Source organism: Saccopteryx bilineata, chromosome 4, assembly GCF_036850765.1.
Source record: "Saccopteryx bilineata isolate mSacBil1 chromosome 4, mSacBil1_pri_phased_curated, whole genome shotgun sequence".
NCBI classification, from domain to species: domain Eukaryota; kingdom Metazoa; phylum Chordata; class Mammalia; order Chiroptera; family Emballonuridae; genus Saccopteryx; species Saccopteryx bilineata.
The window spans coordinates 3630980-3651882 of record NC_089493.1 but is presented as its reverse complement, the minus strand read 5'-3'; the positions used below and the strand labels follow the sequence as shown (position 1 = coordinate 3651882).

General features: G+C 46.9%; 1 protein-coding gene across 5 annotated transcripts in view; it reads left to right on the top strand.

Annotated features, from left to right (window-relative positions):
* The window catches only part of TRAF3 (TNF receptor associated factor 3), a 131482-nt gene that overhangs the window by 62437 nt on the left and 48142 nt on the right, over window positions 1–20903 (top strand). For all 5 annotated transcript variants that reach the window (XM_066274767.1, XM_066274766.1, XM_066274763.1 and 2 more), the window contains one exon: window positions 11740–11850. The gene's annotated coding sequence lies outside the window, so the exon portion shown is untranslated. The remainder of the gene's footprint in view (window positions 1–11739; window positions 11851–20903) is intronic.

Below are 20903 nucleotides of genomic sequence, written 5' to 3'. Positions count from 1 at the left end.
CGCTCTACCACTGAGCCAACCGGCCAGAGCTGTAGTGTAGAGATTTTTGAGGAGAATGAGGTTATTTTGAGAAACTGATAAAACCTGCCTCGTTACTTTTGTGTGTGTGAGAGAGGGACAGATAGGGACAGACAGGAAGGAAGAGAGATGAGAAGCATCGATTCCTCATAGCGGCAGCTTAGTTGTTCAGTGATTGCTTTCTCATATGTGCCTTGACCGAGGGGCTACAGCAGAGCGAGTGACTCCTTGCTCAAGCCAGCACTTTGAACTCAAGCCAGCGACCATGGGGTCACATCTGTGACCCCACATTCAAGTCAGCGACCTCAGGGTTTTGAACCTGGGTCCTCCGCATCCCAGTCCGACACTCTATCCACTGCGCTATCGCCTGGTCAGGCCTGCCTTGTTACTTTTGATAGTTCAATTTATAGGAAATCCTCTTTTATAACAGGCACCAGTTTGGGGGAAGGTTGCAGTCGTTCGGGATATACTTATCCGGTACTTGTGAGAGTGGACAGAGATGGACCCTGAGGTCAGACAAGCCTAGCTTTGGTCCCAAATGCCCTGGACCATCTGGGACAAGCTGGGTGCTGGGTGCAAGCCATGATGCGGGCACTGTGGGGGTGACGGTGCCCATGCTCTGCCCCCTCCCCCCCCCCCGGGCACTTCTGGCTCATTGAGTCTGTCCTGGGATCGTGAGTAGCTAGCTCTGCTCTAACCTAAAAATAAAGATTTCTCATATTTTTGCAGTAGAAAATATTACTAAAATTGCCATTGTACTCCTATAAGAAATGTTGACAGTAGAATATTTTAGTTCAAAATACTGATCAATTTCTGAGCCCTGGCTGGGTAGCTCAGTTGGTTAAAGTGTCATCCTGAAACACCAAGTTCGTGGGTTCGATCCCCGCTCAGGGCACATACAAGAATCAACCAATGAATGCATAAGTAAGTGGAACAACAAACTGATATTTCCCCCCCCCCTTCCTCTCTATATAATCCAGGGGTAGTCAAGCTTTTTATACCTACCGCCTACTTTTGTATCTCTGTTAGTAGTAAAATTTTCTAACCACCCACTGGTTCCACAGTAATGGTGATTTATAAAGTAGGGAAGTAACTTTACTTTATAAAATTTATAAAGCAGAATTACAGCAAGTTAAAGCATATAATAATAATTACTTACCAAGTACTTTATGTTGGATTTTCGCTACGTTTGGCAGAATAAATCTTTATGAAACAACTTACTATAGTTAAATCTTTTTATTTATACTTTGGTTGCTCCGCTACCACCCACCATGAAAGCTGGAACGCCCACTAGTGGGCGGTAGGGACCAGGTTGACTACCACTGATATAATCAACCAATAAATATTTTTAGAATATTGATTAATATGGGGGGAAAACTGAGATTTAATATTGTTGTGGCCTGACCAGGCAGAGGCTCAGTGGATAGAGCATCAGACTGGGATGCGGAGGACCCAGGTTCAAGACCCCAAGGTTGCCAGCGTGAGCGCAGGCTCATCTGGTTTGAGCAGAGCTCACCAGCTTGGACCCAAGGTCACTGGCTTGAGCAAGGGGTTATTCGGTCTGCTGTAGCCCTACGGTCAAGGCACATATGAGAAAGCAATCAGTGAACAACTAAGGTGTCGCAACGAAAAACTAATGATTGATGCTGCTCATCTCTCTCCATTCCTGTCTGTCTGTCCCTATCTATCCCTCTCTCTCCCTCTCTCTGACTCTCTCTCTGTATCTGTAAATTAAAAAAACAAAACAACAACAAAAAATATTGTTGTGTTACACATCTCTGTTTCAATTCACTGAGTAAATGGCAATGAATTATAACTATATTAAGCAAAAGTCAACATTGCAAACTATAGTTTATTTGAAAGATTGATTAGATAGACATTTTAGGGTGACTGGGAAGGTGACACACCTTGTGCAGCTCTCATTAGAATAACCTGATTGTTAGGGCTCTGTGTGGGGAGCTCTGTGCTGATGGGTCTGGCAGTTTTACCAGTGGGGTCACCCTTGAGTGGGAAGTACAGTAGATTTATTCTAGAGGGTTTATGTAACATGAAGAATAGTAAATTCAAGGAGGTCCTAGAAATATTACCCTAGATATCTTAAATGTCCAACACAACTTGACCTAACTGTGGAAATGTATCCAACACTGTACTTTAGGATGAGAGTAAGCCTCTGTGTAGTGGGTTTGATTGGGATTTCAGGTGAATAAGACTTGAGAGAAACCTGTCCCCATGCCAAAGACCGTCACCATCACGGTGCCGCCTTGACCACGGCTTTCTTCACCTGAGAACACTGGTCTTCACCATTGCCCAGTAGCACGAGGTGGTCCGTCCACTCTTTAACCAGTTGTTTCCCTCTTCCTGGTTAGATCTGCTTTGATAGTGCTTTGCAAATGTAAACCAAGTCATTCTAGTCCATTTTCATATTAAAGTAGCTAGAAAACTAAGCAAATTCTTACTTAAATGCTGCGAAAAAAAATGTCACCTGGCCAGGATGTCTGAGTGGCCTGTGAAGGCAGCAGTGGCCTTCCTAGTCCAGTGGAAGAAAGGTGGGGGCCCCCCTGGTGCACCCGTTGGGAAGGCAGTGTTAGTCTCGTTAGTCCTGGACGGCAGTGCTGAAACTCAAAACAATGAGAAAAGGTGCTTTGTTGTTAAAAAGAGACAAATGCACCTGTTAGGCATTATGGATGTTTGGGGAATTTTGAGGCGGGTGTTTTGCCTCTTGATAAGGAATTGGATGACTGCCCAGGATTTGAACGCACAGGTGTCAGAGACACGGAGAAACCTGTGGCCAAGTCTCCATGGGGCACACTGGCCCCCGCGACCCAGATTTCAGTCCTGGCGACTCGGACTGTGGGCAGGTCGCAGAATGTCGTTATGTCTTAGTTCCTCAGCAGGCCCGGGAGAGACGTGGACCATTGGGTAAGCTTCTAGAGATAATCTGAGATGTGGACGGCAGTTATGGCCTTACAGCGTCCACCGTGGTTGGTGCACACAGGGTCAGAGGTCACGAGCGGGCCTTTGCTAATGCTGTCACTGCCTGGTAACAGACAGCGTTGTTGAGGAGTTGTTGGGTCTTTGTGCTCCCGTCTCCTCATCTGTAATGGGGGACGGGGAAGGTGTTTATAGAATCGTGAGGAATAAACGACTGACCGTAGGAATGAGTTAATAGTAACGATGACTAATGCATATTGAATGCACACCGTGGTAGGGGCCCTTGTGTGGAATGCACACTGTGGTGTGGGCCCTTGTATCGCATGCATACCGTAGTGGGGGCCCTTCTGAGTGCTGAGGATGTGGACCTGAAGAAGACACGTTTCTGTCTTCGAAAGCACACAGTCAGGCGAGGGAGAAGAGAAGCGAGGCCAGTACAGCTTGTGATGTTAACGATCGGCGCCCCCAGAGAGGAGACGGGGTTGGAGGAGGGCCACTTTCTCTGGGAGGGGAAGGGTAGTAGGGAGATGCTTAGGGGGGTTTAGCTCCCCCCAGAAAGCAAGTGTCTGCCGCGTGTGTCTGGGATAAGTCTAGCGTGGCCCCTGCCCTGAAGCTTAGTGAGAAGCCATGAGGTTAGTGTAAGTGGTAGATGTCAGGAATGGAGTCTTGAGGCTGACGTGTTCAGCTGGACAGTGGGGGGGTGTAGGAGAGGGGCAGGGAGCAGTTTCAGGCCCCCCTCCTGATGAGGGAGCAGGTCTTGGCCTGCTGAGCCAAGGTGGGAGGGACGGGCCCTGGCCCAAGCCAGGTCAGAGGACAGACCAGGGAGGGGAGGGGAGTGGGGTGCTTCGTGACTTTGAACGGCATCTGATTGTTAAATTAATTTGAAGATCATGAGTTCTGGAGTGTTTCTTCATAAAAGTAATAATAATTTAATTTTATAGTCTTTGTTACTCCACTAAACTGAGATCCATAAAATTTTTAATTAACCACCCCCCCCCCCCTTTTTTTTGGTCATGACATCATTTGAAAGCACGTTCCTGCACCTGTGGCTTAGAGAGTGAAAGGAGCAATGTAGAGAACATGTGGAAGTCAGCTTCTGTGTAGACGTTCATTTTCTTTTTTTTTGTATTTTTCTTAAGTGAGAAGCGGGGAGGCAGAGAGATGGACTCCCGCATGCGCCCGACCGGGATCCACCTGGCATGCCCACCAGGGGGCGATGCTCTGCCCATCTGTGCCATTGCTCCATTGCAACTGGAGCTATTCTAGTGCCTGAGGTGGAGGCCATGGAGCCATCCTCAGTGCCTGGGCCAACTTTGCTCCAATGGAGCCTTGGCTGCAGGAGGGGAAGAGAGAGACAGAGAGGAAGGAGAGGGGGAGGGTGGAGAAGCAGATGGGTGCTTCTCCTTTGTACCCCAACCGGGAATCAAAACTAGGACTTCCACACACTGGGCTGACGCTCTACCACTGAGCCAACCAACCAGGGCCTAGACATTCATTCTCTTATTCCCTGTGGAGGAGTCGGGCCTCTGCTTGGCTGGCGCCTTCCTGACACCTTTATTGGAGTGGCAGCTGGGACAGCTTATTAGGAGATGGGCTGGCTGATTTCAGAAGGATGGGACGCCTACAAAATCAGGAAAGGAAGTCTGTTGGTTGATTTGCTTCCACTGAACCATCATGTCCAGAGAGTGGGCACACATGTTCACCAACCACTGGATTGACCGGGTAGCAGGTGCTGTGTGGTGGCTGCGGCATACCTCACGGTGTGACCACAGCTCCCGATGTGCGTGATTACTGGGCAGAGATGTTGGACAGTCACTCTTCGAGGCATATACTTAGTAATTATAAGAAAGCTGTTCCGCTCTTACAGGACTTCCCTGTCTACAAAGTGGGTATGTGGGAACTGTGGGATCTGGTACCTGTAAGACCTGTTTATTCCAAGTAGAGTTAGAGATTTGTGTATCATATTGAAGCCTTTCTGTTTCTAAGATATCCCTGAGAAAGGAAATGTTTAGTTTGCTAGTTCTGATAAACTGTAGTAGTTACAATGTGTTAGTGTGATTCTGCTCACTGGGAAGTTTTTCTGAAGTCTTTCATTTTCACCACCAGACTCACTCCGCCAGGACTAGGGGGAGGTGACCAAGGCAGTTAGTGTCTCAGGTGCAAAATTTAAGGGGACACCAAAAAGCTCAGTAATTGAGATTAATAAAATTTTAATGAAGTATCTTTAAGAAAATCAAATTTGATGCAAAAAAAAATCTGTGATGAAAAATATCAAATTTTAAGTAAAGACAGGATCAGATCGTATGAATGATTTTTCCTTTTTCCTTAGCTTTAATATAGCTCAACTTGGCACTGTTACTGATACTGCCTTTATTTCAGTTTTTGGTGTTTTTTTTTAAGTGAGAGGAGGGGAGAGAGACTCCTACATATGCCTTGACCAGGATCCATCTGGAAATCCCCTTCTGGGGCCGATGCTTGAATCAACTGAGCTATCCTTAGCGCCTGAGGCTGATGCTCAAACCAGTTGAGCCAGTAGCTGCGAGAGGGGAAGAGAGAGAGAAGGGGGAGGGGTGGAGAAGTAGATGGTCACTTCTCATGTGCGCCCTGACTGGGGATTGAACCCGGGACGTCCACAAGCCAGGCTGACAGCTCTCTCCACTGAGCAAACTGGCCAGGGCCTCAGATATTTTAAAAGTGATTTTATTTATTATTTTAGAGAGCAGAGAGAGAGAGAGAGAGTAAAGCAGGGGGCGGGGGAAGAGCAGGAAGCAGCAACTCATAGTTGCTTCTTGTATGTGCCTTGACCAGGCAAACCCAGGGTTTTGAACCAGGGCCCTCAGCATTCCAGGTTAATGCTTTACTATTTCAGATTTTAATATTTTGTTTCTCATGGATTTTTTTTTGCATTCATTTTGATTTTATCTATTACTGAGTTTTTTGCACTCCTTTCAAATTTGTGCTTGAGACAAGTGCTTCCCTCACCTCTCACCCTATGCCCACCTGACTCCCACCTGAAACAACTTGAAAAACAGACAAAAATATATGAAACAACAGTTTGCAGACATTGGTCAGCATACAGGTTGGGCCCAAGTTCCCTGAAATAAGGGGAACGGGTGGAAGGAGCCCTACAGCTACTCCTCTCAGTTCATAGAGCAGGGTCCACAAACTTGTTCTGTCATGGGCTGGAGAGTGAGTATCTTAGGCTTTGCAGACCACGTGGTCTTAGCGACACGACTCAACTCTCTGCCTTTGTCTTTGGCTGTTTTCACACCGAGTGTTTCAACGAGTGGGTATAGATATGTTCCAGTAAAAGCGAATTTATGGAAACAGGCAGTAGGTTCGGTTTGCCCCTCAGGCTAAAGTGTGCCGACCCTGGCCGTGTTCTGCCTCACGGGGCAGGAGGGAGAAGCCAAGCGAGCCCACAGACCGTACCGAAGTGACAGAACAGAGATCAGAATTTGGGGGAGGACAAGGCAGCTGCAATGGGAGGGCTAAAGTAGAGGCGAGGCGGGAGCCACGCAGAGAACTAGACCCCTAGCGACTGGCTGAGCACTGGTGTGCACTGCACAAGAGGAGACGGCGCAAAGCCAGGACAGGGACCTTCAGAAAGGAGTAGACTGAACAATCTGTGGCTGTCGCGCAGGGCTGAGAGCGCTCACCCCGCAGGCGGTGTCGGATAGAGCCTTGCCAGGCTTGTGTTTACATCTCCGTTAGTGGGGGGTGCAGGGCAGCCTTTCATCACGTGGAGCATCACGTGGGGATTAATTATCCCCTAGATAATTTCTCTACGGGGCTGCCCTACTGAGTCCCAGTAGCTTAACCGCAGCCCCAGGAGAAAGAAAAGAAAAGCCCTAACTATAGTTAAAAGGATACAGTAAAATCCAACATTCAACAATGTGATAGTGAGTTTTCAGTGTCTAGCATCTAATAAAAATTACCAGGAATGCAGAGAAGCAAGAAAATGTGATGTAAACCAGAAGGAATATCAGTCAATAGAAACAGACCCCAAAATAACAGAGATGCTGGGATTCGCTGACAGAGACATTAAATTAACTTATGAACAGGCTGCATGTGTTCAAGAATGTAAAGGAGAGTGAGCAGTGAATGAAACGAGAGATATAAAAAAAGACTGAAATAGAACATCAGAGATAAAATATATATATAATAACTGAACAATGCAGCCGGAAGATTAACAGCAAATTAACACTACGGAGGAAAAGAGTGGTGAACATCAGACATAGCAATAGCAACTACCCAAATTGCAGTGCAGAGGAGAAAGTGAACACAATCACAAAGCACTAGTGACCTTGGAGTAGAAACGAACCGTTAACTGCAGTTCCAGAGTAAGCGGAGGGAATGGGGAAAGTAATTGAAGAAATAATGACTAAAATGTCCAAATTTGATGAAAACTATAAACCACGAAGCACAAAAACTCTTTATTAGAGTAATCAAAGAAAACCATACGAAGGGTAACACATAATTCAATTGCTTAAGAACCAGTGATAAAGAGAAAAAAAATCTTAAAAAGCAGCGAAAGAAAAGACATCACAGAAGAAAAAAGACACAATGACAGCAACTTCCAGTGAGAACTTGTGCCAGCCAGAAGACAACAGAATGACATTTTAAATTTTATCTTCTTCTTTGTTCTTTAAGCAAGAAGGAGAGACAGGCAGACAGACAGGGACAGACAGACAGGAAGGGAGAGAGATGAGAAGCATCAACTCATAGTTGCGGCACTTTAGTTGTTCATTGATTGCTTTCTCATACATGCCTTGACCGGAGGGCTCCACCGAGCTAATGGCCCTTTCCTTGCTCAAGCCAGCGACCATGGGGTTATGTCTATGCTCCCATGCTCAAGCTGACGACCCTGCGCTCAAGCCAGTGACCTCGAGGTTTCGAGCCTGGGTCCTTAGCATCCTGGGCCAATGCTCTATCCACTGCACCTCCACCTGGTCAGGCCAGAATGACATTTTAAAAGAGCCTTAAGTTTAGGATACTGTACTCAGTAAAATTTCTTTCACGAATGAAAGTGAAATCAAAATTTCTAGGCCAGTAAAAGCTGACAGCACGTATGGGCAGCAGAACTGTCCTACAGGAAATTTTAAAGGAACTTCAAGTAGAAGGAGAAGGATGCCAGATGGAAAATTTTTTTAGTAACTGATAGACTAAACAGACCAAAACACAAAAAAGAAATCTGTAAGCACGGATGTTTTTTTGTTTGTTTGTTTTTGTTTTTGTTTTTTTTGTATTTCTCTGAAGCTGGAAACGGGGAGAGACAGTCAGACAGACTCCCGCATGTGCCCGACTGGGATCCACTCGGCACGCCCACCAGGGGCGACACTGCCCACCAGGGGGCGATGCTCCGCCCCTCTGGGGCGTCGCTCTGCCGCAACCAGAGCCACTCTAGCGCCTGGGGCAGAGGCCAAGAAGCCATCCCCAGTGCCCGGGCCATCTTTGCTCCAATGGAGCCTCGGCTGCGGGAGGGGAAGAGAGAGACAGAGAGGAAGGGGGGGGTGGAGAAGCAAATGGGCGCCTCCCCTATGTGCCCTGGCCGGGAATCGAACCCCGGTCCCCCGCACGCCAGGCCGATGCTCCACCGCTGAGCCAACTGGCCAGGGCCAGCACGGATGTTTTAAACATTTAAAAGAGTCATACTCTTACTCTTGGTCTGATGTACAGATAAATAACATTCCATCCAGAAACTTTATTTTCAAGCACACATAAGACAGTTGTAAAAATTGACCAATACTGGGCTATATAGTGCAAATCTCAAATACATTTCAAAGTAGTGTTACAATGATATAGATTGCAATATCTGACCTCAGTAGAATTGAGCTATATATAAATCAGTAAAAAAAGGTAATAATAAAAATCCCTAAAAGTTTAGAAATAGTTTTTTTTTAATGTGAGTACAAGAAGATGATATAATGGAAGTTAGAAAATATTTTTAACTGTATGATAATGAGAATACTATGTATCAGAAGTTATAGAACGCAGCCAAAGCTGAAATGGAGATTTATAGCCTTCGAAAAGTCAAAAAGCTGAAGACTAGTAGGCTAAGCATCATTCTAATTAAAAATTAGAAAAAGAATGGGGGGGGGCCTAAAGGAAGAGAATAATAAAAATAAGAGCAGAATTAAATGGAAAATTTACAGTGGGAAAGATGAACAAAGCCAAAAATTGGTTCTTTGGAGTAAAATTGAAAGACCCCTGGTGAGACTGACGTGGAACACTGAGGTCAGTAGGTTGAAACTGGGCTTGCTGGGTCAAGGCACATAGGACAAGCAAGCAGTGAACAGCTAGAGTGGAGCAACTATGAGTTGATACTTCTCACTGCCCCCCCCCCCCCCGTAAAAGTAACCACAGAAGAAATACAGAAAACCTAAACTAAGCCTCAAACTATTAAAGAAGATTGAATCAGTGAGTAAAAATTTTTAGGCTCAAGATGGCTTTGTTGTTAAATTCCATCAATCTTAAGCAAATACTTCCTCAGAATAAAACAGGGAACGGGTCCTAATTCATTTTTGAGGTCGTCCCAAGTTTATACTCCCCTTGGGCTTTAGTAACGGTCAGTGAAGTGTGTCTAGCAGACAATGACAAATAAATCATAGCCGTTGCCAAGAAAAACTCAGAGTTAACTTGCTGTTGGCAAGAATCGTCTGTAGTTCAAGTTCAGGTGGTAAACTTTGGTTTTTTATTTTTTTATTGGATTTACGTTTGTGTAGATTTCAGGTGTACATTGGTTAATACGTTTGTGTAGATTTCAGGTGTACAGCTCTATAACGTCATCTATACACTGTATTGTGTGTTCAGCACCCCAAGCCGAGTCTCCTTCCATCGCCACTCACCCCCCCCCCCGTACCGTCTTGCACCCCACCCCCCTTCCCTCTGGTGTTCACGAGGTGAGGTTGGTTTGTTTTTGCTTAATCTCTTTACCTTTTTTCACCAACCCACCCAGTCCCTCTTCCCTCTTGACAGCTGGCAGTCTGTCCGTCTGTATCTATGAGTCTGTTTCTGTTTTGTTTGTTAGTTTATGTTGTACTTTAGATCCACCTCCTTGTGAAACCCTATGGTATTTGTCTTTGTCTGGCTTATTTCACTCAGCATGATAGCTGTTTTGATTTACAAAAGGTGAAGGAAGACTATTGAGGGTGTTCGTGTGTGCGCGCGTTACCTTAACCGACCTATGCAGTTTCTTGAGTGGATTAAAATTTGTAGTTTTTGGAAGTATGATTGCATCAGTGAGGCCGTTTCTGATGTCACTGGGCCCTCCCTGTTACCAGTAGAAAGGGGGTTTGTTGGTCGCCTCATTGGAGGATCTAAGGCCGGGCAGGCTGCGGGCAGCCAGTTTCTTCCCCGGCGTCCTCCATGCTTGCAAGATTCTCTCGTAGGTCGCTCCTAGTCACCAGATCCACGCGTTCATGTCATTCAAGTTCTTGGGGAAAGAGAATCTGTAGGTTCCGCAGGAAGAAGGAAAAGCTTCATTCGTTTTGACCTGGGTGTGTGCTCACAGAGGTGAGCTAACGCGGGCCAGAGGTTGGGATGCTTTCCTTGGCAGGCAGCCGACACAGGCCCCTCCGTGCCTGGGGGCGGAGTCAGGTCTCGAGCTGGTGACCTGAGAGTGGGGAGTCACACCTGGCAGGAAACCACTGGGAAAGTGCACAAAGGCTTGGTTGCCAAATTAAATCTTCATGGTGGCAACTGTCCGATGTAAAATTTCATGAATTCTCTATTCAAAATAATTATGTAGTTCTGCATAATAAAGAATTCTTGGGCTACCACGACACAGTCATTCAGTTAGCAAGAATGAAAGAGTCGGACAAGTCTTGCTGAAAGGGTAAAACCACAGAAACTCATCCGTCCTGGTAGGGGTGGACGTTGTCACAGCTGCTTTGGGAAATAGTTTGGCTTTTAAGGAGCCACGTGGAGCACGGAGCCAGGAACTGACACTCATGCTTCTAGGTGTGTGCGCCCGGGAAATGCGTGCCCACACGCTTGGGAGAGCGGTTCCGGAAGGATCTCCACAGTGCTGGTGTTGCTCCAGAGCAGAAACCGCCTGGGGGACGGGGCTGGCTAAGGAAACGAGGGAATATTACTCAGCAATACAAATGAGCGACAGGCACAGCAACAACAGAGAGGGCGCTTCGTCCACACAGAATACACTCAGGACCACACACCCAGGGACAGATCTGAAGGAAAGCAGGGGAGCGATGTCCATAAAGCTGGAGGGGTCATAGTCACAAGGGAAGGGAAGGGTTTGGGATCAAAGAGAGGCGCCCATGCTTTTGGAGTTCCAGCTGTGCCCCCTTCCTTGGCCTGGGTGGCAAGTGGATTAGCGTCTGTAGAATAACCTCATGAAACTGCATGTAAACCTATGCTTTTCTGTGATAAAGTGATTTTTAAAATTAAAATGATCTGCAGATAGTCGGACTTTGTCATTTGTGTCCAACTCAAAGAAATGGGGAAAACCCAAAGCACATGTTTCTGTAGAGTGGTGGAAAATGTTTTATCTTGCACCATCCCGAGGTCACCGGCTTGATCCCTGGTCGAGGCACGTATGAGAAGCAGTCAGCACAACTAAGTGGAGCAACAAGTTGATGCTTCTCATCTCTCTCTCTCTCTCTCCCCTTCCCCCTCTCTCAGCCTCTGTTCCTCTCTCTGTCTCTCTCTCAAAAAACAATGTTTTAAATCTTGCTTGATCATTTTTTTAGGACTTTTACAATTTTGAAAGTCTTTTCCAAAGGTTTTCGATTCTCCAGATACACGCTGACCGAGTCTCCTTCTTCCTAGGTCAGGGACTCCACCACATTCTTTGAAGAAGGGCAAGGTTGACGCGGCTTCGCTGCTTTCTGTACTGGACTCTCTTTGTCCTTGTATCTTCCTACGGCACGGGACACACAGGTATGATGTCACTAGGAGATTTTAACTGAATACGTTTCTTTCTCTTGGTGTTATTTGTTTGCTCTGCATAAAAATGATTAAATTCAGAAACATCCTGGACTTACTCATTTTTGGCTCTAGCAGTTTCATTCGTCACAGATGATTTGAGTGTTTCCTCCATGCACGGCAGGCAGGGTATTTTGGTCTGTGTCTGACCTCGTTTTTATTTTTTTTAAGACCAGCATTACAATTTGAGGATAATAGACATTATTTTTCTGTGTAATGGCCCAGTGACGGTTAATGAATTTAAAAACCAAGGGCAGCGCATGTGCGTCTGCCGTCGGCCGCATTAGGCCCCCCTCCCCTGGAAGGGGGGTACCTGCCGGCAGCTGAGGGTGGAGGCCGGCCCTGGGCTGAGCCGCCTGTCTCTCCATCACGCGAACTGCGTGCTCCTTTACCTTCTTCAGGAGTCTGGAAAGGATCAGAATGCCCTGGGTATTAATCTCTTGTTTGTGATTAAGTGGCATTTCGTATTTGAAATTAGGAACTATTTTATATGTGAAAACACTAAAACAAAGATTAAAATGGGTTTGAAATGTTTGCATCCAAAGTGAGATTTCATGCTATTTTTGATAAATTAATAAAATCCAGAAAACTGCTATTTAAAGTTTTATTCCTAATCTCAGGACCATTCAGTTTTTTCTCAATAGTCTCCATTTTTTTTTTATATATAGTTTGTGTGAAACGGGGTCCAAACAGTTGCAGTTAGCTGGAGAGCCGTGTGCCTCTCAGTTGACTGCTCCTCCCTATCTCTCTGCTCCTTGCATTTTCTGTGTTGGAAAATCCAGGCTGATGGTTCTATAGCCAGAGGATTCCCCATTTAGACTTTTGCTATTTCCACCAAACGTGTTCTTCCGTCCCTGTATTTCCGGTGAACCGGCAGGGGGATCGAGAGAGGCCCGGTTTCGTTCCGGCTCGGGCTTTGCGCACAGGTGCCCTGAGGTGGTGGCCTTCACCCGCACCCGAGGGGCACACGTCTGCTCGTGGTGTCAGGGCTGGTGGTGGCCTGGACTCACAGTCATTCGAGGTCACAAACCGACACTGTTAGAAATGTTAAGATTTGCTCTGCTGTGATTAACTAATTACTGTGGTAGGGAGAAACCACCTCTCCTTAACTACTTGGGTACAGCGGACAGTCCCAATAGGAAAGGCAGGGGACACGCCTGATTCTTTGTCTTTGTCGGTTCTCAATGCAATAAGACAGCTCTGTGGTCACCGCACGGGTGAGCAGCAATTGTTTAAAACTATCATTAGACACTTAAGAATGTAAATATGTGATATGGTTCGATTCATTGTAGTTACTGTTTTTGTAAGTGCTAAAATTGTGCCTTGCCACCTTTGGCCAGTGGAGCCTTTGACTCCTAGTCTTCTTTCCCCCTGCCTTCTGGTCTGGTGAGATGTTTGGAAGATTTTTGTACTTTTTTGCCCCAGACCTGGAATTGGCTATTTCTCTAAGCAGCTCATCTTCCCTCTGTAGAAGATCACGTCTTGAGACCACAGTCTGGGTGCGACCGCGCTCATTGGCATGGGGCTGCATTTTGTTTCTAGGCCTTTTTGTTGGAACGCCAGGAAATACAGTTTTTAAGTAAAAATGCATCGTGAGTTCCTCTCGATGTTTTTATTGCACATTTAGGATCACATGGTTTTCAGTTCTTTGATTTTATATGGTATCTTTTTCATGCAGCAAAATCTTGTTTCATAACATGAGCATCATTACTTCTGTTTTAATGTATGAAACATACGTGATAGTTTTAGAGTAACCATACCAACACATTACTGACGGTACATGACTGAGGGCAGGTTGAGATTTTCTGCAGTTCTTGCTTCCTTAGTGTGCACCCGCTAGAGATGATCTACTAAATTAGGTTTTAAAGTTACCTGAACTACTTCCTTAGTTGTACCATCAACTTGTTATACAGATTCATTTATTTTATTTTTATTTTAAGGAATAGCTTTTAAAATGTGTGCTATGTTTACAAAACATTTCCAGTGTCAAAATATTTTCAGAAATCTAAGTTCCATTCCTGGTCAGCCCACCCTGTTTCTTTCCTTCTCCAGAGGTACCTATTTTTTTTTTAAGTTTTTGGTTCATCTTTCTATTTTTAGTGTAAGTGGTGTGTGTGTGTGTGTGTGTGTGTGTAAACACAGTTCTCTTTCTTAGATGGTAGCATGAAGTAGAAGCTTTTTTTTTTTTTAATTTAATAACATGAGGCTCACACCATGACGGTTATAGAGATCCTCATTTTTTTTATTATAGCTGTGTAGTTCTCAACGCGTTGGATATATTACAGGAAAAAACTAATTGAAAAACTGTCTCTGCCGTCCTCAGCCTGTTTCTCCTGCACAGACATGTGGCTGGTTTTGTCGTGTATCAGGCACGCACGTCTTAGCCCTGTGGGGACCCGGCACACACATGGCTGTCGGGCCGGGTGTCCCTTACACGGAATGCGGAGGCTCGCTCCGGGAGCCGCACACGGGCTGTCTCAGCTGAGGAGGCCGCAGAGTGTGCGCCGCGACAGGGAGAGTTAGCTGGAGGTGGCGCAGCGCACAGGTCTCGCTTAGTGGATGGATGTCACCGTCAGGGAGGACAGTTCTGCCTGGGGCAGCGGCTCCTGGCAGTGTCACACCCTCCGCCCTGAGGTGGGAGTGGGTGGTTCTGGGTAGGTGGCGATGGGTCAGATGGGACCGGAAGTCCCAAAATCAACCAGCGCCATGTTGGCAGCATGAATGCGAGGCACCCACGCGGTGTGACAGACGGAGTGAGCTTGCGGAGAAGGGCGCAGAGCTAAACGCTTACCCTGTGGGTGAGGCCTGGAGCGGGGCGCGCTGGCCCCGTGAGCGTGTGGGGGAGGGGACGCTCTGGCCTCGTGAGCGTGGGGGGAGGAGATGCTCTGGCCCCGTGAGCGTAGGAGGGAGGGGCAGAGGCTCTTGATCAACACCTGTGCAGCCCCTGTCTGTAGACCGTGGGTGCAAATGGGAGTCTGCAAAACAGAACAGGATAAGAGCCAGTTCTTTTCGTGCTTTATTCTAAAAGGTGACTTCAGTATTGTAATCCGTCACTTGACTTGGCCGGCGTGTGTGCTTTTCGCTCATGTTTGCCGGTGGACCCCGTGCTCCAGGAACAGCAGCCTTGCTCCCTGCAGCTTCCAGTCCGGCACGCCTCGGGGCTTCGTCCACCTGGCCGCGGCCCCGCTCTCGCTGTGTGCCAGTGGACTGAGCCCTCTGAGCCCCTCTGGTCTAGGTGGCGGGACAATGGCCCCAGGCCAGCACAGGCACAGCGGCTTTGCAGATAGTTGAATGAACGCTCTTTTATTTTGTATTTTTCTGAAGTGAGAAGCGGGGAGGCAGAGAGACAGACTCCTGCATGCGCCCAATGGGGATTCACCCGGCATGCTCACCAGGGAGTGATACTCTGCCCATCTAGGGTGTTGCTCGGTTGCAGCTAGAGCTATTCTAGCACCTGAGGCGGAGGCCATGGAGCCATCCTCAGCGCCAGGGCCAACTTTGCTCCAGTGGAGCCTTGGCTGCGGGAGGGGAAGAAAGAGAGACAGATAGAAAGTAGAGGGGGAGGGGTGGAGAAGCTGATGGACGCCTCTCCTATGAGTCCTGGTAGGGGATCGAACCCGGGACTTACACACTCTGGGCCGATTCTCTACCACTGAGCCAACAGGCCAGGGCCTTGAATGAACGCTTTTAAGATAAGCTAAGTCATATGAACTAAGGGATACTGGCAGTGCTGGGCCTTAAATAGCTATTGTTTTCCTAAAGGATTTAAGTCCCAAGTTTTATACTATGGTTTAATCAGTATACTAACTGGGGTTTTCCTAGCTTTGCACCTACATCCGTCCGTCTGTCTGTTTGTGTCTGTCTCTCTTCTGGTCTCTCCTAAGCAGGGCTTTTAATCTATGACTATGAGTTGCCTGTTTGGATGAGAATCTAGTCTCCTCTGGTCTTGTTCTGTCCCTGGGCCGGTTAGCCATCGGCACCTCCACTCCGTGGGCAGAGCACTGGCATCGGGTGGGGTGAGAGTCGGGATTCTATGACGCCTGCGTCCAGGTGCATCGCCAGAGACCGGTCTACAGGCACCTGTCTGCCCCGATCCTCGCCGCCCTCCGTGGAATTGCGGGGATGGGAATCCATTCCCCGGCTGGACTGGGCCAGGCTGGAGCTGAGCTTGTTTTCACACCCTGTGTGTTCAGTACTTTCTTGCTGGCAGGAGTCATTTTCTTTGTTTATCTGATGCTTCCCTTTTTTGGTTTTCCCCGGGCTTTCCCAGTCTTGGAACACCCTTTGTCAGCAGATGTACTTTTGTTTCCAGTTTCTGGTCTCCCAGTAAAACGTAGCTGGACTGCAATCACAGACGCAGGGAGTGAACGAGGAATCACTGGAGTAAGGGAAGCATTGAGGGGGGTGGAAGGAGCCCAGTCCGGCCATTCGGTCATTTCTAAGTGAGGGGGGCTTCCCGAGTGCTGGCCGGATAGAAACGAACATCTTGGGGAGTGAGTGGTTTTCTCAAATGAGGTTTTGTGGGGGTTTTTTCATTTGGGTAAAAATATGGCCTCCAAATATAACAAGTTCATGCCTAAACATGTGGCAAGCAGTCAATAATGTAATCAAAGAGTAACAATTCTACTCAAAGGAAACTGCAACATCAGAGTTATAGGGATGCCAGCTCCGTCCTGGAGGCTGCTTCCCGGAGGCTCTGGTCTGGGCTGCTGCTCAGCTGCCCGTGCACGGACCGGACCGTGTACCATTTTTTAGCCACAGACTTCCCCTCTAGTGTGGCCTCCTTTGCTCTCTTTGTGCAGCGTGTCTGTTGTTCCTGTCTAGCGGAACCTTGTTCTTTATGTGTGTGGAAGCAAGCATCCTGTTTCCAAACTTGAGGATGGGACCGGGAGGCACTGGCTGAGCCCTGGGCTCCACCGCTTACCCAGCCTGATGTCATAAGCGGAGGCTCGTACAGCAGCCACTCTGGGTGTTGTAACCTCCGAGCTGCTTCCCCAAATCGGGCTGTTAAACAGCAGTCACGAGTCCCTAATTGCAGCCTCACCCAGCACCCTTTTTAATGCATTGGACTGAGTTTGCATAACTTTTCTTCCAGCACCACCATTACTATAAATATTACAGAATTTCATTAACCTGTAATTGTCACAGCTAAACTTTCCGATTAAAGTAGAATTTAAGTTATTATTATTGATTGTTTTGAGAGAGAGTGAGATATGGAGAGACACATTCATTTGTTGCTCCACTTAGTTCTGCATTCATTGATTACTTCCCATCTGTGCCCTGACGGGGTGGAATTCGCGAAGTTGGCCATTTGGAACAACGCTGTAACCAGCTATGCTAACCGGCCAGGGCCAAATTTAACTGTCTTACATCCATGTAAAGGCAGGTGAAATAAGGTGTTTATACTTAAATCAAGAAATCTAGTCAGAAGTTTCCCCAGTCCCCCATTTTGGAAGGTTCCAGAGACGCCGCTTTGCTTACTTACTGCCCACCCCCGGCATTCAGCCCGTGTGGCGACACACGTGGAACTCCTGGCCCACCTACAGCTTGGTGTGGATGATCAGGTTGTGGATTTGAAATGCCATCACAAATATTTTAGAAAAATTTTAGCATTTAAATTTTACGATTGTTTTAGAGATTTATAGTAGGAACCAACAAACTTCCTTTTCATAGTGGTTTGAGTTTGGGGCCTTCGATGGTGGTCTGAGCATTGTAACTGTGCTCGAGTTACACTGGTTCCAGCCTGGGGTCAGCACGTGGCCGACTGCAGCGGGCATCCACTCGCTGTCCGCCCTGGCATGTGCTGTGGTCCACGTCTCGTGTGGGCAGTTGTCCTTCGGTCACTTCTCTGCATCTCATTGAAAACATTTCCTCAAGCTTAATTTTTTCCCTTGCCTTCTGATATCTTCCCTCCTCTCCCATTTTTCCATTAAAATACATACAATGATCTAAACATGAATAGAAGTGTATCAGATTAGTTCCAGTCATACTGTGTCATGTGTTAGTTGGTTTCAATGTTGTGGTTTTTGCTAACACAATTTTTCTGCTGAGATTGCTAAAGAGGCTTATCAATAAGGCAGTGTGTGAAAAAGAGAGATTAGGGTGTCTGAGTTCCTTAGATTTATTTTTATTCTAGGAAGTCACTGTTCATTGTCGTCCCCCAACCCCCGCAACCACTAATGTACTTTCTGTTTCTCTGGATTTGCCTGTTCTAGACATTTTATATAAATGAAATCACACAATATGTGGCCTTTTCTCTCTGACATTTATCACATAGCATAATGTTTTTAAGGTTAATTTATGATGTAGCATGCATTAGTATTGTATTCCTTTTTATGGCTAGATAATAATACATTGTGTGTGTTTGTGTGTGTATGTATATACACCAGATTTTGTTATCTGGTCATTTCTTGATGGGTATTTGGGCTATTAATCCTTTCTGTATATTGATGATTGTTGTTAATGATTTCTGTCAATGAACATTGCTGCTGTGAACCTTCGTGTACAAGTCTTTGTATAAACATGTGTGTTCAGTTCTCTCTCAACCGCTGGCACACCAGGTTGGTGCTGCGTCCACTGAACCACCTGGCCGGGGCCCATCTTTTCACATTCTTGATAATGTCTTTGTATGTACAACAGTTTTCAGTTTTGGTGAAGTCCAATTATCTGTTTCATTTGTTGAATGTGTTTTTTTTTTTCTTTTTTTTTTTTTTTTCTTTTTTCTGAAGCTGGAAACAGGGAGAGACAGTCAGACAGACTCCCGCATGCGCCCGACCGGGATCCACCCGGCACGCCCACCAGGGGCGGTGCTCTGCCCCCCAGGGGGCGATGCTCTGCCCATCCTGGGCGTCGCCATATTGCGACCAGAGCCACTCTAGCGCCTGAGGCAGAGGCCACAGAGCCATGCCCAGCGCCCGGGCCATCTTTGCTCCAATGGAGCCTTGGCTGCGGGAGGGGAAGAGAGAGACAGAGAGGAAAGCGCGGCGGAGGGGTGGAGAAGCAAATGGGCGCTTCTCCTATGTGCCCTGGTCGGAAATCGAACCCGGGTCCTCCGCACGCTAGGCTGACGCTCTACCGCTGAGCCAACCGGCCAGGGCCTGCTTTTGATGTTTATCAAGAATCCTTTGCCCCATTCAAGGTCATGAGGATTTACACCCCTATGTTTCTCCATGAGTTTTATGGTGTTCGCTCTTCTAGTTTAGTTGTTGGTCCATTTTGCGTTAGTTTGTGTGTATGTATGGAGTAAAGTAGGGGTCCAGGTTCACTCTTCTGCCTGTGGTTACCCAAGTTGTCCCAGAGATTCTGTTTTTCTTTTTCAGTATCATTTTGGCCTTTTGGGGTCCCTTGCAATTCGTATCCATTTGAAGATCAGATTTTTTTATTTCTGTAAAGGAAAGGGCGTTGGAATTTTGGTGGGGATTGTGTTGCTCATGTAGGTCACTTTGCATAGTGTTTTTTGCAGAGAGCTCCGGAGAAACAGAACCAGGGTGTGTGTGTGTGTGTGTGTGTGTGTGTGTAGAAGGAGATGTTTACCATAAGGAATTGGCTCTCATGCAGCTGTGGTGGCGGGCAGTTCCCGATGAGCTGGCAAGCTGGTGAACCAGGAGGGCAGGTGACTTTGTTCCCGTCCAGAGACCAGTGGGCTTGAGACCCAGGCCGAGCTGACAGTTCTAGTCCGAGGGCAGGAAAATGTCCATGTCTCAGTGTGCAGGCAGTCAGGCAGAAAGAACCCTCCTTCCTTGGGGACAGGTCAGCTGTTTTGTTCTACCTCCACCTTTGGCTGATGGAGTGAGACCCCTCTGCACTGGGAAGGGCAGCTGCTTTGCTCAGTCTACCAATCTAAACGTTCGTCTCATCCAAAACCCTTACAGAAACCCCTAGAATAATGTTTGGCCAAATCTCCAGGCACCTCGTGCCCTAGTCAAGTTGATATATAAAATTAACCATGATAGCCTGACCTGTGGTGGCACGGTGGATAGAGCAACCTGGAATTCTGAGGTCACCAGTTCAAAACTCTGGGCTTGCCCAGTCAAGGCACATGCGAGAAGCCACCAGTGAACAAGTAGAGTGAAGCAGCTACTTCTCATTCCCCACCCCTCCTTTTTCTGTAAAATCAATAAATAAAAATCTTTTTAAAAAATTAACCATCACAAGTAGTATTGCCTTTGTAACGATACTAAGTCTTCCAATCCATGTATATAGATTTGTTTTGAAATAAACAAACGTCCTGTAGCTTGTCATTGCCTTATTATTATTATTTTGACTTTCAGCAATTATTTTGTAGTTTTCAGTGAACAAATCTTTCACCTCCGCTTAAATTTATTCCTAGGTATTTTATTCTTTTAGATGCTGTTGTAAATGGAATTATTATTATTATTATTATTATTATTTTGCATTTTTCTGAAGCTGGAAACAGGGAGAGACAGTCAGACTCCCGCATGCGCCCGAACAGGATCCACCCGGCACGCCCACCATGGGGCGACGCTCTGCCCACCAGGGGGCGATGCTCTGCCCATCCTGGGCGTCGCCATGTTGCGACCAGAGCCACTCTAGCGCCTGGGGCAGAGGGCACAGAGCCATCCCCAGTGCCCGGGCCATCTTTGCTCCAATGGAGCCTTGGCTGCGGGAGGGGAAGAGAGAGACAGAGAGGAAGGCGCGGCGGAGGGGTGGAGAAGCAAATGGGTGCTTCTCCTATGTGCCTTGGCCGGGAATCGAACCCGGGTTCTCCGCACGCTAGGCCGACGCTCTACCGCTGAGCCAACCGGCCAGGGCTTAAAAAAATATTTTTCATAATGTTTATTGCTGGGTAAGAGAGACACAGTGATGTTTCTGTATTGGTCTTGTATCCTGCTCTAGTTGTTTTCTTTGAATTCTTTGGGATTTTCTATACATAGGATCATGACATCTGTGAAGAGAGATAGTTGCATTTCTTTTGTTCTGATTTAGATACCTTTTATTCTTTTTCTTGCCTAATTATCCTGGCTAGCACCTCCAGTGTAATGTCAAAT